General features: G+C 44.1%; 1 protein-coding gene, 1 long non-coding RNA gene and 1 other non-coding gene across 3 annotated transcripts in view; 2 read left to right on the top strand and 1 right to left on the bottom strand.

Moving 5' to 3' along the window:
* The window catches only part of LOC143109333 (exostosin-1), a 246,452-nt gene that overhangs the window by 207,606 nt on the left and 23,846 nt on the right, over positions 1-15,000 (bottom strand). The window lies entirely within an intron of this gene.
* trnar-acg (transfer RNA arginine (anticodon ACG)) lies at positions 4,347-4,419 on the top strand. Its single transcript has one exon. It is a non-coding gene; the product is annotated as a tRNA-Arg (tRNA).
* Positions 7,370-10,092, top strand: LOC143109334 (uncharacterized). Its single transcript, XR_012983834.1, has 3 exons — positions 7,370-7,644; positions 7,818-7,907; positions 8,484-10,092. It is a non-coding gene; the product is annotated as an uncharacterized LOC143109334 (long non-coding RNA).

Raw genomic sequence — 15,000 nt, 5'->3', positions numbered from 1 at the left:
GTTCGTTTTTTTTTTCTCTCAAAAGGATGTTTTTTTTTTCCAGCTGTTTTTCCTCTGTTATGTTTTTTTCTCCTTTGGTGGAACTGTCAGCTTGAAGCTGTCTCCTCCTCTCTTTATCACATTTAATTTATCTCCTCGTACGTGTTAGTCCCCTCTCCTCTCTCATTCATTGCCAGGGAGAGAGAGAAAGAGAGAGAGCAAGAGATGGAGAGAGAGGAGGAGGGTGGTATGGTGGCGGGAGGGAGAGGAGGCAACGACAAACAAAAAAGAAACTAATTAGACAATTTGCTATGTCTTCCTCCCCCTACTTTTTGGCGCTGTTTCAGGTTCTCTGCTGTTTTTTTTTCTTGGGGAGGCAAGGTTATAAATTCCTCCCTTGTTAAAATGTCTTGTTGCTGACCCATCTGCATGCTGTGTGGCACGTCATCAGCTCTGGGGATGTACTGGGGGCGCAGGGGGGCAGGTGGTGACGACAGGAAGAGAGAGGTGAAGCAAGACAGGGGTCATCGAGAGGAGGGGGGAGGTGGAGAGAGACAGAAGGAGAGAGAGGGAGATGGAGAGAGAGAGAAAGAGAGAGGGAGAGAGAGAGAGAGGGAGATGGAGAGAGAGAGAAAGAGAGAGAGAGAGAAAGAGAGAGAAAGAGAGAGGGAGAGAGAGAGAGAGAGAGGGAGAGAGAAAGAGAGAGAGGGAGATGGAGAGAGAGGGAGAAAGAGAGATGGAGAGAGAGGGAGAGAGGGAGAGGGAGAGAGAGGGAGAGATAGCTGCCCTAGGGAAGCAGCTGGAGAGAGTGTCATCAGCAGCAGACAGCCGAACCGGAGAGCAGATGGAGGAAGTGGATTCCTCCCCATTTAAGAAAAAAAAAAACCCTGCTCAAATGGATTCCTGACACGCCGCGCGCGTTAACCGTTTGCATGTCTGCGCCGCCTGTCTGGCTGTCTGGCTTCGTGCAGTATGAACCGCCTGAAAAGGTCACAGCCAGCGCTCCCCTCAGTCATCTCTGCCTGATGAAGGTAATGTCAAAAACACAAGAGCTAAACAGCCAGGGCTGCCCTACCACTGAACAGACATCCACCTGTTTGCCTCACTTTTCAATCCTTTTCCTGCAATTTCCTTTTTTATAACAACCAAAGCATGCAATATGCAGCATATCTTTACAGTTTAGTATTGCATTCACATTGCTTATTACTGTAGATATGATTGTTATTGTTATTGTTATTATTTGTATTTTTATTGTTGTTTTCGTTGTTGTTGTTGTTGTTATAATTATTGTTACTACTACACATAGTTCATTACACTACTCCAGATACACATTTAATGGGTAACTGTGCTGTTTGGACACCCTGCCCTTCTCATGACCTTACCTGTATGGGCACCATGCTCTTCCAATTGAACTGCAACAGGATTATCAGTGCACCTCCAGCCAAAGAACATATTCTGTGGAGTTTGTGGAGATAGTTCAGCTGCCAGATGATGCAATGACTGAGTTAAATATTTAAGTGCTTATCTTGGGGAGGACACGCTGAGCACCGAGAGAGAGAGCCTCAACCTCGGCTGCAGCGCCATGGCCGAGAGCCGGAGTGCCTTCAGCTTTGAGGGGTACTTGGCATTCAAGGTGCGCCGTGACCTGACAATTCAAGTGGAAAAAAACCCTCCCTTGCGCTGTCTCCCCCGTTTAAAATACAACATCAGTGCCATAAATCATAATATCATTGGCGCTGTTGTTTCAAATTACACCTGACGGCTACAGTTTCCAGAACCAGGGCGCAAATGAATGTAATATCGGGGAGCATATGCATCCGCAAGCCACGTCTGCCACATCATTCCTCACGCTGTGTCAGTTTGGCCTCTGGGCAGCCCACACGTTGTGTCTTTATTGACAACACAAACACAGAAAGAAAGTAAACAAGAGTTCATGGCCAACAGGCACTTCCAAGCAAAGCACCACACTTTGATATGTTAAGTGAATGTTAATGTTGAGTGAGGCAACTGTGTGTTATTACATGCTCATAACATGTGTAATAAAGATATAGGATATGGACTTATTAAAAAGTAAATAAGTCCACTTATTAAAAAGTAAATAAGTGGACTTATTTACTTTTTTTTCTGGGAAATGGCATTGTATAGATTTCTAAACATTCTCTTGTAAATTCTCTTGAATAATATGCAAAAATTAAACCTACAAGAAAACTCTACATAAGGGCTGGACATAAGGGCTGGACATAAGGGATTTCTGTGGTTCAAATAGTGTGGGAGAACCCATGTTCTGTACACTATCCTGACCACTGAAACGAGGCTTCGGATCATAGCTCCTGAACGCATGGTGTGTTTTCTCACTCATCACATCCTCCATCCCCATCTCCATCTCCCCACGCCTCGGCTGTGAGCCAACACACACCAGATCTCCGTCACGGCCGCATGATAAGATGAAGAGTGCACTAGCATCCATAAACGTGTGCTGTGCTGTGCCGTGCCGTGCCGTGCCGTGCCGTGCCTTGTCGTGCGTGTCTCTCTGTGTTCCTCCTTTCCCCCCTCTTTTTTCCTCCTCTCTCGCTCCTGCGATCAGCTGCAAATTAGCAGGACATTAAAGTGGCGGTGAGTAAATGGCTCTGTCCCTCGGCGGACGCTTTGTTGATGCTGTTCAATTACAGCAGAATCAATGGGCCGGCTCACTGGCGCTGACAGCCCCGACGCACTTCCAATTGGGGGAGCGGAGAGATGCGAGGTCAGGGCGATTCATCACCGCGCGCCAAGCCCCAGCCTGGGTTGGGCAGCGGGAGTGGGGATTGGCCCGCCGACAGACGAGGGGGGCTGGGGTTGATGGGGAGTGGGTTGGGGGGGGGGGAGACATTTAAGATGCTCCTAATGGCATGCAAGATTACCTTACCTGCCTGAGAGTACCCCAGTGTGCACCGCATAGAAGCCAAGGTAAATAAATCAATTCAAGGTTGCGGCCTTCTGTGCCAACACACACACACACCAGCGCCAATGGGTGCTAGGAGACAAATACACACAAACACACACACATGCATGCAGACACCGTTACACACTCTCCCTGTCTGAGGCTGTCTCAGTCTTCCTCTCTCTCTCTCTCTCTCTCTCTCTCTCTCTCTCTCTCTCTCTCTCTCTCTCTCTCTCTCTCTCTCTCTCTCTCTCTCTCTCTCTCTCTCTCTCTCTCTCTCTCTCTCTCTCTCTCTCTCTCTCTCTCTCTCTCTATCTAGATAGATAGATAGATAGATAGATAGATACTTTATTGATCCCCAGGGGAAATTCAAGGTCTCAGTAGCATACAGACAACACACACACATTCACTAACAGCAGAAAAAGTAATTAAAAGTATATAATATAAAAACACAACTAAGCAATAAGGACAGTAGAAGATAAAGAATATACTAAATATACTAAAATACAAATTATACTAACACTTAATCTAAATCAATTCTAAAAACAGTATCCACATAGTGGTGATTAATCAATCAAGAGGCGCTTGCAATGACTGAGGCAGGGACTGAGCCTGTGATTCTCTGTGCATAGTAAGGTAATGTAAGGTGCGTGCTGATATGTCGGCGGGTGAGTGAGCGCGTGCGTGCGTGCTGATATGTCGGCGGGTGAGTGAGCGCGTGCCTGAGTGAGCCCTGCTAATGGAGGCATGTGGGAGTGACAGGAGGAGGATCCGCATATAGGCCCCACCGTCATCTGGCTACATGGAAATAACCGCATCCGCCTTGTGATGTGTTACTCGTTCGGCACCTCTTGATGGTGTTTCGTTTATGTGTGAATGGATGTGGTGATGAGGAGGAGGGGGGGTGTGGGGGGGGGCAGGAAGTGTCTGAGAGGGAGAGCAACGGCAAAGCAACCTGAGATTAAGAAAAAAAGACAAAATGTTCAGCTTTTCTACAAAAGGATTGGCTTGTCATGAGATGAAGAATGCATTGTACCAGATCGTGCATAGTGAAATGGGCATTTGCGCTTTTGTGTGTAAGTGAAATGGGCATTCCTTTGCACAAATATACATACAGAGAGAGAGAGAGAGAGAGAGAGAGAGAGAGAGAAAGAGAGAGAGAGAGAGAGAGAGAGAGAATGTAAAAACCCACCGTACATTGAACTCCCATTCACCATAAATCCTGATCAAAGCCCAACTCTGACAGTTCATTTCTCTTAATTTGGCAGCTCCCTGTAGCTCTTTCCCATATGGAGCACCAGACAGTGCATGCACCAATCAAACTAAAGCACAGCCAGTATGATGAATTCACCAGATCAACCAGCACTAAGGGTGCTCTCCAGGTTGAGCTTCCTGATCCACCTTTAACAGTGGTCTATGGAGAGTAAGGCTTTCAATGAACACATCAGGGCCAGTGGCGCAATGGATAACGCGTCTGACTACGGATCAGAAGATTCTAGGTTCGACTCCTGGCTGGCTCGGCAGCAACTTTTTAGGTGTTACTGGTTAGCACTTTGGACTTGTAACCGGAGGGTTGCCGGTTCGAACCCCGACCAGTAGGCACGGCTGAAGTGCCCTTGAGCAAGGCACCTAACCCCTCACTGCTCCCCGAGCGCCGCTGTTGTTGCAGGCAGCTCACTGCGCCGGGATTAGTGTGTGCTTCACCTCACTGTGTGTTCACTGTGTGCTGAGTGTGTTTCACTAATTCACGGATTGGGATAAATGCAGAGACCAAATTTCCCTCACAGGATCAAAAGAGTATATATACTTATACATTACAGCAAGCCCACTAATTCAAGCATCCTTGTCCCGTAGGCCATAACGACCCCGACTAACTAGTGCTGCTGTGGTGGTGCTAGCGTAGTGGCTAAGGAGCTAGGCTAGCATGCAGCAGCCTGAAAAGTTGTAGGTCCAGCTTCCACCGTTGTGCCTTTGAGCAAGACACTTAAGCCTGAGTTGCTGCAGGGACAATGGCCCTTGTAATGTTATTGACATATATTGGATAAAAGCATCTGCTAAATGTGAAATGGCTGCTTTTTCACCTCACTAGCCTCCTGGTGGACAGAGAGAGCATGGCCCCCTACCCTCCCTTCACTACCAGACAAACTGATGCACTATTCATTGCAAGCAGGCTTAAGAAAACTTCTTTCATAAAATGTCAACATGTATAAAGAAACTGCACGGTAAACCTCCGTTTTTAAGGTGTATATGACAATGGAGTGTGTACATTAGTGTGAACATGCATCGGTGCATCATTCTGTGTGTGTGTGTGTGTGTGTGTAGTGTGTGTGTGTGTGTGTGTAGTGTGTGTGTGTGTGTGTGTGTGTGTGTGTGTGTAGTGTGTGTGTGTGTGTGTGTGTGTGTGTGTGTAATGAAACACTACCTCTGTCTCCTCACTCTCTCATCTCAATGGCAGGTTTGTGTTTGAGCTGGCTGAGGCCAGAGAATGCAAAAGACCTCTGCTAATGCATTCTTGGCCCCTTTAGCAGGAGGATTTGCCCAGGTGAGCCAGCTCATTGATATGCAAAAAGAGCAAAGGGCCTTGTCTCTCTGCTTCAAGAGATACAGTAATTACTGTTCAGTGTTTGGTAAAGGGAAATGTGACCAGGGAGGACCTCTGAAGGCGCTGGGCAGAGGAATCCCTGAATCACGCAGATACTGATCGGCATAATAAAAAATATTGAGTGACCTCGACAGTCTGTTTTGTTATCATAGAACCAGACGTTCTGTTTCATATTCCATCTCATTTTATATGCCATGTTCTTTATGTGTCATGTTCTTTATGTGTCATGTTCTTTATGTAAAAAGTTCGCACACTCCTTGGTATTCTTTTGTTGAGTTTATTTTCTCATTTGGCACATGACGTTTCGACCTTGCAGTCTTCCTCAGATTCACTTAACTTTTTTTTTGTTCAGCACCTGGGATGTGCACAAAGTCTCCTTGGAAATGTTCTTTCTGTGTCATGTTCTCTATGTGTCATGTTCTTTATGTGTCATGTTATTCCACTTGTCAATCAGCCAATCTCCATGTGTATTTGAGGAAATGATCTATAGACCGGTTTCAGGTCCCTAACAACCGTAGTCAAGAACGAACTCGGAGGACAAGCACTAGTTGTTTACACTGACAGCGCATAGAAAACAAGCTGGCTGAACTTGATATAAGATGAAGAATAAAAACATATTGCCGAAATATTTCAGTGTAGCCGAGTCTGGATTGTTTTCATCTAGAGGTGTAGCGGATTTACCTATGAAAAAGCAACGGGTTTTACGGAAGGTAGGCTAAACATGTGGCCAGTCACTGTAAAGTTAGGTTAGGCTTAAGCTAATGTTAACGTTAGGGCTTCGACTGCAGAAACAATTAGTTTAGATTTAGTGAGAACATTACCTACTCAAAGGGTACATAATGACAGGGGTGGACAATCATTTCCCCCTGAGGTCAGAGGATAATTACTTTGATAAAGTAGCCTATGCTGGCCACACATTGAACGATTGACTGAAATAACGTTACAATGCACAAAATGCATTGTGCTGGATGTTAGCTGACAGGACAGGAGCCTATGACGGATTAGCTATAAGCTAGGCTACCTTATAGTAGGCCTTTGCAATAACGTTACTTGCAAGCCCATGTCTTCTTTTCTAAAACAAACAACTCAAATGGAGTGTCAACTTTAACTTTAGGCTACCCTGCATATTGTCATTTGAGTGAAATGTAGGCTAACGTAAGCCTCCGTCATGGATCATAAGTCTCTAATTAAAATGATATGCTGAGGAATATGATAAAAAAACACTTTGTTAACGTCGCTACCTACCCTATGTTATTTAGCCTACATGACTTGAGTTTTTCCTCTTGAGCATGAAGATAACATTTGTGGCATAACTTCGTAGCTTCATTATGCATGCTTCGTATCCAAATGTCTAGCACCTAGGCCTGCCTACTTTATTGGCGTTTTAATTTTTTTTAGCTTTGAACGGACACATCACAAAAAATGAAATGTCTCCTGTACCACACAGGGGAATTTCCGTCTGCTTTTCTCTGCCAAAAGTTAACAATTTTCAACCTCCTTGCGCCTTTCTCTCAATGTATTGCTATCCACAACTTTCCTGCGAGTCTTATTGGGCGTCGCCATGACACACGATACTTCCTGTTGCCGGTATCTAAGTTCCGGTTTAGCCTTAGCAGGGAGACGACAGCAATGAAGCTAGCAAACAAGGGACACTATACTCGCGGTACAAACAAAACGAGGAAAACGGATTACTTATAAATAGTAATTGTGACAGGCTGAGCAATGGCTCCTTGTGGCTCAACGTGTGCCGTTGTCGGGTGCACAAACAACACACGAAAACTGAAGGACTTTATGAACGGGATCTGTTTCCAACATAAACGGACCCGCTTGACCTGTTGCCCAGCACCCTACGCACTCCATTCAATGCCGAAGGACGAGACAAAAACAAGAGAATGGTTAGCGGCCCTAAAGCTAAAAAATCCACCGAAGAGAGTTTATGTCTGTTCTTACCATTTCATCGACCACAAACCAACGGAGCTCCATCCGAATCCGGAGTTATTCCTTGGTTATGAACGTCAGCCAGTTAAGAAAAGGCGAAAACTCATCAGGTGCCAGGATAACTTGGAGGTAGCACAACAAGCTAACAGTTGGACATCAGCTTCGACCAGCAACACTGAAGTGCAGCACGAACAGGAAGAGTCTCGTAAGTAATTTGTTTAATGCTATGTGACATCTTTATATTACATATATATTTTAATTGGCCAAATGTAACCTAATGCTGCCGCACTGCTGCGCTCAAGTTGGCTAAGTGTTGTGATGGTCTTTTCTGGGTTTCCAATTTAACTTACCCAGTTTGTGTTTAAATTGCTTACATAGATTACAGTGCATGCACCCACTTCCACTCTGACACAACTCCGGAGGTTTCACTCTTCGATGAGCGTCAAACATCCACAACCCCTGAGCATGGTAAGTTAGCCTAATACATTGTTTGTTATTCAGTTAGATTCTAACCTGTATTATGAAAAGCTATGTTGGTCAACTAGGTCAACCAGAGATGCTAATGAGTTAAGTGTCTAGATGGAGGCTATAACGTTTTTTTAAATAAATAAATACATAAATAAATACATAGATAAATAAATAAGGTTTAGGCACCCCTGGTAATTCAGTTTATCATCTGCTGGGTCATTTTGAAGCAGTAACTTCCTTCAGATATTTTGTTTACAAATAGTGACATTTGAGATATGAAATTGCATTTATAGAATAAACTTCAACAATGTTATATAATAACAATAGTACAATAGTAGGTGCAAAAGTTACTACAGCCTGTAGATGCTTCCTCTGGTCACAGTGCTTAGTCCCTGGTGTCTGAACAGAAGATAAACTGAAATCTTAGTAATGAACAGGGGTGCCTAAACTTTTACATACAACTCTAAGTAGTATTGGTATAGCTATAGATAACATGACTTAACTTGCCACCTGCTACTGAAGTAGTAGAGCTCAACATTAGGCCTGAAACCTGATTTGATTTTCTTGTCAACTTAGATTGCAGTGGGGACACCTCTTCTGACACAACCATCAAGACAGCAACCAAGTGTTCGATACAGACCCAGTGGGAAGACCCTGCCTTACTGCATCATGGTTATGCGAAGCTGGCCACCAACACTAAAGAAGTCCGTCATCAAGCAACACAGTGCAGTGTGGCGCATAATATTCTTCTCAATGATTCAGACTCATTACTGTACACTGGCATTCCACTTCAAACATTTAATACTCTTCTTTCAGTGCTTGAACAGTTTGCGGGGTCTTTTAAAATGTCTGTAAGAGACCAAGTCCTCCTAACATTAATGAAATTAAGATTGAACCTCATGATTGGTGATCTGAGCAGACGGTTCTTCATATCAGAGAGCTTGTCAAGTAAGATTATATCTTACTGGATTGACAAATTGGAGGAAGTTACAAGACACCTCATCCCTTGGCTTCCTAGGGAAACTATTCGGGCGACTATGCCACAAGCTTTTAAAACTAAACACCCCAACACAACATGCATTTTGGATTGTAGCGAAAGCCTGTTACAAAAACCAAAAAACCTAGACTCAAGAGGAGAGTCCTATAGCCATTATTATTCCCATAATACAGTTAAGTACCTTGTAAGTATTGCTCCATGTGGATTGATAATGTTTGTCTCTGCAGCTTATGGTGGACGCTGTAGTGACAAGTTTATTACTATGGACTCTGGGATTCTGGAGTACTTACAACCGGGTGATGAGGTCATGGCAGACCGTGGATTCACAATTAGAGACATACTCTTCGAAAGGAAAGTTAACCTAGTCATACCCTCGTTCACAAAAAAAGGTGCACAACTGACTGAAGAACAGGTCACTTCCACTAGAAGAATTGCAAATGTTAGAATACACGTGGAAAGGGCCATCAGACGCCTAAAGGTGTTTAAAATCTTATCACAAGTAGTGCCTATTTCCCTGGTCCCAAAAGTAGACAAAATTCTACGTATATGTTCTGCCCTTGTGAATTTGCGGGGTGATCTCATTCGTGACGGCGAGCAGTAGGTCACTTCATGCATTTTTTAAAATAAAAAAAAACGGGGAGAGTTTAGTGCAGCCTCAAATGAACTCCAGAATTGTAATGTAGAGGTAATGAAATCACATTTAATATTTGTAATTGTTGAAATGTTGTCCATGTCAGACATTGTCAGTATACATTTGATTTTTTTTTTATCAACATGGAATTAAGTGAGTAGTAATAAACCTGAATTAACATTTAATTGCTGTAAATTGAATTATTTTCAACAGTGGGCACTAACAATGGCCCTTGGTCACATTTGTCTTTCCTTACTCTCTCTTTACATTTTCCTCACAATTTCAGTGTATCTCCCATCAAATTTAAGCCGCCCCGCACCAAATTCATCAACAAGTTGAGGCAGCATGGATGAGAAGTAGAACGCTCTCAACCGCTTCACCTGATCCGTGACAAACAGCTCATCAAATGGTACACTAAATACCAGACTCTCATCTGGTGTCCAGATCATCAGTCTGGCTGTCTTGAGACCTGTGCAAAACATTCCTAGTTGGACTTGCATGTAATAGCCCCGGCTACCAGTTTTCTGAACCTCAAGTTTTCCATCCACTACCTTAAAATCACTGAATCTCTGAGATAACAGTTCACTGAGTGTCTGGTGATTTTTATTTGGGACGGGGCATTTAATCTCTAAGAGCTCACAGGAGTTGATGATTCCATCCGGACTTGCTGATAACCATGGCTCTGCCCCACATACAACTGTGCCTGTGTGTGTTATGTTCATTCCCTGTTCTTTCAATTGGTTGCAAGCTGTTTCTTCTTTTTCTTTCCCATAATTAGTGGCATAGTTACCACGAAAGCTGGGGTAAAAGTGCTCACACAAAAACTTTTCACTATTTGTGCCTGCACGTACAGGCACCTTCTTTGCTGAACTGGCTGTGATTCTAAGTTTCCTAGAACTGTGCCACAGATCAGATGCACTCTGCCCCCTCGTCTCAAGTTCTAGTGTATCAGCTTGTTTGCCATCCATATTAACATAAGCCTGGTAGAATTTTTGGCATTTCACACAACTCAGATCACTGTCATGATTTTGATGTGACAAAAATGTTAAATCATTGATGGTTCCCTGTTCTTTTGATCTCCCCTGCTGTTCTGCTGATGGAGTGGCATTGTAACACTTTTCCAGTAGTGTATTCTTGAGAAGAAATAGAGGTTTTGTTAGAGATTTGTCCACACTCTCTCTAAAGTCTTTGTGGGACTGATACTGTGGTGTGTTTGGGAGCTGACTGCCAACTGCCCTAGTCTCTTCCTCATACTCATCCTCTGCCCTGTGGTGCCTAAAATGTATCTGGCTCAGACGCTTGGGCTGAAGGTTCTTGGATGTCCCTTCATTCCATCTCCGCTGTGTGTCAGTACATGCAAGCCCTGTCTTTCCACTAACCACTGCATTCTGGACCTGAATCAGCCATAACATATTGTTGATTACCTTTTTGTACATTAATGGCATTGCACACTACAATAGGCTACTGCATAAATTCAATATTTCGGACACAGACATTGTCCTGCACTTTACTTAAAATAAAAACTGCAGTTAAGCTGTTTTTGTAAGGGGTATTCTTTATTGTTTTCAATAATTTACAGATTTAATGTGAAGCAAGATCGCTCTAACAGCCTATAGGCCTCCCTACCTTCCAAATGACAGCTGCTGAATGGCTACAAGATTTTCCTAGCCCTGCAATGCATGAACAGCCGACTGTTTCGATTACACCAATCGGCCTCGTCATTACCCAAGCAAGTTGTTTGGGCTTGTTGATGCTCTGACTCGGCTCGACTTCAGCCTTAAGGAAGATGAACTCGTTGTATTTTGTACACAGTATTTTTCCAATTTTGTTGCTGTGTAGATAGTTGTAAGCCTCTGTGCTCTTATAATTTCGTAGTGTCTCACCATCAACACCCTCACTAAGCACGAAATAGTTAACGATATCCACATAGCTAACGTCTGGCCACAATTTCATATCGTCTACCCATTCCGTTAAGGTAGACGGATGGGGCACTTTAACTGTTCTATCGCCAGTACTCGAAAGATAGTCAGGTCCATGGGACCATCTGTGAGATGTGCTCATTTTGCCAGCGGCGTTGTTGTAAGAGTATACGTTACTCCTAAATACTAATAGCGTTTAGCTGATAGCAGCAGTTACAGGCTAATGTAAACAGGAAGTTTGTTACCGGCTTGTTCTAAACATTCTACGTTACCATAGCGATTCATGGAAAGGTCAAAGTTCGGGAAAGTTGTGGATACGGCTCTGGGTTTGCTTGTCCTCCGAGTTCGTCCTTAACGACGGTTGTTAGGGACCTGAAACCAGTCTATTAGCTGATAAACTGTAATGACTGAGCTGAACAGCTCTGGTAAGTAAGTATTTATATATATTTTTAGTATTTATATAGCACATTTTAACTCAAAGCGCTCCACACACACAGACACACACACACACACACACACACACACACACACACAAAGACACAGCCAGACAGAGCAGCAAGAGACTCTCTAGGCGATGGTACAGTACACCATCATCTTAATCATTCTGATCATTCTGATCAATTAAAAAATCATTTCATACAGAAATCATTCTCAGTTCAAATGATTTTTTTCTGAGATATGAATCTCTTGTTTCTTGCTCTCCTCCCTCTCTCTTTCACCAAGGGTGCCACTCTCAGACCTACCTCTCTTTTCGGACAAAAGAAAATGAAACGAGTGTCCAGAAAAGTGAAGGGGAGAGGAGAAAGGTGGCCTGGTCTGTGCGGTGTGCGCCCGCTTGGCTGCAGTGGCTCCGCGGTGGCGATGGATTGGCCTAAGTTGCGTCTGGAGGCTGCCAAGGGGTCAGCCCAGTGACATGTGAAATGTGACAAGTGTTGTGATGAACACAAGTCAGAGCTGTCAGGCCTACCCGGCCTCACGCAGACAGAGAGCAACTCAGATCGCTCACACACACACACACACACACACACACACACACACACACATTGTACATTGTGGAAATAGGAATGGAGATTAGACTTTAGATTAAACCTGCTCCCTTTGTTCTCTCTCTCTCTCTCTTTCTCTCTCTCTCATGACTAAAGTGGGCAGTGTTTGGCAAATGTCCAAGATAATTTCATTTCTATTGCACACTTTGACAAATGAAACGCTGTCAATACTGTCCACTTAAAAAAAATGACTAAGCAAACAACTGCTAAAATGGGACAACTATGCAACACAAAAGCACTTTGACAAGGTTAGGTCAATAACAAACGGCTGACAGAGATAGTTTACAGTGATGCAAAAAATCGTTTACTTCAGGAAGATGAAGACTGAGCATATTTGGATTGAATTTCTGCTTTTTTTTACATCTCAGCAACTTTCTTATGGCATTCTTTTATTTTCACTGAAATACTGAGTCTTCAAAAGTGTGTGTGTGTGTTTGTGCATATGTGTCAGGTGTGAGGGTCGTTTGTGTACAGTACAAGTACTGGTACATTGTCATTAATGTATGCATGTGTGTAGACATCGGCCTCTGTGCATATGTGATGTGTATAGTAGGCACAGCACATCTGAATGTGCCAGTGTCTGCATGCATGTGTGTGTGTGTGAATACACAGAAGGTGTGTGTAATACAAAAGGTGTGTGTATGTAAGGTGTGTGTCTCCAGCACTGCCTCTGATCAAATGTTTACTTCATCTTTATCCACAGAGAGACAGAGAGTTGGTAAAAAGCTGTTATGAGCAACGCTCACGCACACTGGACGGGGAATATTATTGTGGAATAAATATTGCATGAGAGCATAAATAAATCAGTGGAATGTGGCACAACAGGGAGGAAGAAACACAAGAACCGTGTTCTTCTCCCACTTCCAACAACATGGAGGCAGAGACACGAGAACACCTCCGCGTGACGTTCTCCAGGTGAGGCAGGAGCAAGGCGGCTTTGATTCGGCCATTTCTACTTCCCCTCGTGGCCCGGCTTCACAGGTCACATGGCAGTGTTTCCCATGCATTGACTTATTTGTGGCGGTCCACCACAATATCAACATTGACCACCACACAATGATTTTTCCAGGTTGTACTAAATTGTGCTTAAATCTGGTTAGCATCATATCCACACTGCGCTAATTTGTTAAAAACAGTTGCATTCAAGTTAATTCTGTAAACCTGCCACCACAAATAGAATTCAATTTTGTGGGAAACACTGCATGGCCTCATGTCTCATGAAGTTACAACAGTGATTCATTACGGGAACACTTTCTTTGTTACTATGGTTTCATCACTGACCTCTCTGACAGGAATAAAATGTCAGGCTATAGGACTAGCAATAACAAACAATAGGAAGCAGTTCTTTCCACAGAGGGCCCTTCAGAAAGCCTCCATTCTGCACTCTTCCTCGCGTCTCTCTAACTGCCGCCGAGACCTCAGATGTACTCCAGGAGACCAGCACTCCCCTCAGCACGCTTTATACTTTTTCATTTTGCCGTGATGGAGGGAGAGGGACAAATGAAAGGTGGAGAGAAAGAGAGAGAGGGAGAGAGAGAGACGGAGGAGAGCGGGGGAAGCACTAGCCAGTGTGAAGTGGCGGAGAGCGTCCCCGGTGATAAAGATGGGACGTGACACGCAGGAGGGATGCTGAACAACAGCTGGCTACATTAAAAGCCACCAGTAAAAAAGGCCATTACAAGCGATCAGATTAGAGGGGGAACGGCAGCGCCATATGCCCAGCCACATAAAGGCAGATTAAGCTTGACAAAGCCTCGGTGAGAAATGACATCACATCACAAGTAATTGTGCATCTCATTCCCAATAAACATACAGCACCAAAAAACGGCCGAAAAAAGGGAAGGCTGTTCCAACTTTTTTGCTCCAAAAGAATCGACTGCTTGCGAGTGAGCTCAGACCCAAATTGGGGACAGTTTTTGAACTGTTTCTTACCTACCACCTCTGACCCGTCTGTTCGTGCCATCAGTCGGCAGGACGGTCGGACTGGGCAGTCTGACAGTGGCAGCGTTTCACAGGAGCGCTTCTGCGCAGGCCCTCCCTCTGAGGGGCAGCCAGGACTGAGGACTCTGGGCACTGACACACACACTGCTCAGCTCCAGCCTGACCGCACTGCACTGGGCAAACAGATCCCGTCAAGGTTCCCATCACTGAAACAATCCCTCCATTTAATCTAACTTCTATCCCTTGAATAGACGATAGAGAGAGAGAGAGAGAGAGAGAGATAGTGTGTTATATATATAATACATAGAGAGATAGAGAGAGAGATCCATAGAGAATGCATAGAGTGAGAGAGAATACATAGGTAGAGAGAGAGATCCATAGAGAATGCATAGAGAGAGAGAGAATACATAGGTAGAGAGAGATCCATAGAGAATGCATAGAGAGAGAGAGAATACATAGGTAGAGAGAGAGATCCATAGAGAATGCATAGAGAGAGAGAGAATACATAGGTAGAGAGAGAGATCCATAGAGAATGCATAGAGAGAGAGAGAATACATAG

This window comes from Alosa pseudoharengus, unplaced genomic scaffold (assembly GCF_046254945.1).
Source record: "Alosa pseudoharengus isolate Yale_2024_CS ecotype anadromous, Long Island Sound unplaced genomic scaffold, YU_APseudo_1.1 YU_APseudo_1.1_scf_7, whole genome shotgun sequence".
NCBI lineage: Eukaryota > Metazoa > Chordata > Actinopteri > Clupeiformes > Clupeidae > Alosa > Alosa pseudoharengus.
The sequence above is the reverse complement of the archived record's forward strand: the minus strand, read 5'-3'. Positions and strand labels throughout refer to the sequence as shown.